This window comes from Sardina pilchardus, chromosome 21 (assembly GCF_963854185.1).
Source record: "Sardina pilchardus chromosome 21, fSarPil1.1, whole genome shotgun sequence".
NCBI lineage: Eukaryota > Metazoa > Chordata > Actinopteri > Clupeiformes > Clupeidae > Sardina > Sardina pilchardus.
The window spans coordinates 14,389,108-14,391,858 of NC_085014.1; positions in this window are offsets into that span (position 1 = coordinate 14,389,108).

Genomic DNA, 2,751 nt, shown 5'->3' on the forward strand with positions numbered 1-2,751 from the left:
ATGAATAGCATGTGGTTCATGTCCTCAGTTCAGTAATCAGAACATTGCCCATGTCTCTTCAATTCACATTCATTCTCCTTTGATTACATGGTGGTGAATGACATGTATGTAAAGCAACAGTAGTGTTCTATTGAATGTTGGGCCGCCGGTGGTCTTCATCTGACATGGCCATTTCCATACTGTGTGTGTGTGTGCAGTGCAGTGCTTGTGACAGCTCAGTAATGGAGTTTATCCAGTCGTTTCATGATCTCCTAAGGTGTGATAATTAAATGAAGTCTCTCTCTTTCTCTCTCTGTCTCTCAAACACACACACACACACACAATCATTCACCATTCACACACGCACACACACATGCTCTCTCTCTCTCATACACACACACACACGCACACACACATTCTCTCTCTCTCTCTCTCTCTCTCTCACTCTCTCTCTCTCTCTCTCTTACCAGCATCACCAGCAGCAGTGAGACCTTTGATCATGATTCTATTCAACTCCTGACAAAAAGGTGAGCTCGAGTTTCCCGTTCCACTCTGTTCCGAGTCAAAAGGTCAGAAAACTCAGTGGGTCCTGGCGCCTGCGAGCTCCAGTGAGTGTGTGAGTGTGTGAGCGCGTCGGCCGGGCCGGTTGTGTGTGAGAGTGATGAGCTAATTAGTGGAGATAATAGGGGCACACTGTAATGATCCGGTGGGGAGAGCTGCTGTTCAACGCCTCACAGTCTTGGTGGAGAAAAGGAGCCTCCTAGTCCCAGTCATCATTTAAAGCCTGATTTATGTGCTCTTGGATATGAAAATGTGGGGAGATGCATACACACACACACACACACACACACACATGCAAACACACTCATGCACACACACGCAATCATGCACGCACACACACACGCACATACATACATACACACACATACAGTACACTACATACATACAGTTTGCGTGCTCATATACAGTACACACAATCATATACACACACAAATGCAAACACACACACACACAAAAAAAACCCAAAAGTGTTTGTGCATACAGTATGTGTGTGTATAGAGTATAGAGTAAGTGAGCCCTGCATTTGTGTGCATTCATGCCCCCCCCTCCACTCTACTCCACTCTCTCTCTCTCTCTCTCTCTCTCTCTCCCTTCCTCTCTCCCCTCGTGGAAGAAGATACGGCGACAACTCTCGTCCCGTCACAGGAGTCGCTGACGCCGAATCGCCTGAGTGTCGTTTCATAAGAGCTCCTCATCCGTCTCCGTCTCTCCAGGCCTCCACGCTAATAAATAAATCATCTGGCGGACAGGGCGACGTGTCTGCTGATCTAGAAGCTCCCCAGCTCACTGAACATCTCCACACACACCTCAGAGTAACAATACAGTACAGCATACGCCATGATATCTCAATATGCCTGCATGCATCGAAAATGCCACAGTAAAAAAGTCTACATATCTCAATGCATCACCTCACGACTAAATTTGTGATAAATAGGTTTATATCTTAATGTCTCTTTGTCTCAACAAGTTTGAATGTCCTCAAGTTTGTCTGGTCTGGAATGTTCCAGAAGGAATGAAACACACATTGTGTCTTTTGTGGTGTCTCCCTTCCATCTTTGTGTTACCATGGCGCTTGCTTGGCTTACTGTAAGGAAGATGAATGGCGGGGTGGCCTCGTCTTGCTGCGGTTGAATTGAGGGGTCAGTCTGCACGGGTTTGTCTGAGAGTGGCTCTGGACACCACAGCTGTAACCGTGAGCTTCGCCTCATCCATCAGGGCCGTGAGTAAAGAAGTGCCTCCAGTACTGACCACTGAGTTTGTCATAGTGTTAGTGAGTAGATGGAAGAGGGTCAGGCAGTAAGAGAGAGAGAGAGAGAGGGAAGGAGAGAGAGAGAGAGAGAGAGAGAGATCACAGTGAAAGCTTTGGCTTGCATGTGCAGCATGATTAGTTTAGCTGTCACACTAGGTGTGTGTGTGTGTGTGTGTGTGCGTGCGTGCCTGTGTGCGCGTACATTACAAATTGGCTGCACCGGGTGGCGAGCCAACTTTACATGCTCTGTAATGAAGGCTTTTATGTTACTCCCCTCTACAGCTGACCCTGTTCTCCCCATCGTGGGATGGCCAGGCCTGTGGATCAGCCTCAGTCCATTTCTGTTTGAATCTGTGAATCATTTGATCTAAAACAGTTGATTTTGTAGGCCCATTATGGCTTCCTGGTCCTTGAGACGGAAGGAAAAGTTTCACTTATGTTTGCTAAAGGTTTCACCACAGAAGCAGTCTTGTAATTTGCAGTCAGTGTTTTTGTGTGTAAAAAAACTGAAATGCTTCCAGACCAGTAATAAAGACATAATACTGTAGTCGTGGGAAAGTGAAATTGTTCCTGTGTCCGCTGTGTACGCTAATACTTTGTTTGAGCTGTTTTTTGTACACTTGAAAGACATTTCCCTGGTCTCAGACATGTAAACATGGAATTCAGGCTGAAACTAAGAACAAGTCTGTTAAGTTGAGATAAATTGTCTTCACATAAGGGAGCACAATTTATGTATTATGCACATAATTCATTATGGAAGCATCTTCTCTCTTTTTATTTTTAACCAAGATGAATAAAATCTCTTACTGCACGTCTTCACCTTTAATTAACATTTTGCCAGCGCTGCCATCTTTGTTTTAGTCTTTTTGCTGCAAAGTGTTGTGTCAGTTGCTCTCCACGGCTTTGGTGGAGCTACAGAGTAGCACGTACGCTACTTTCCCTGCTAGCAGGGCTCATCTCTC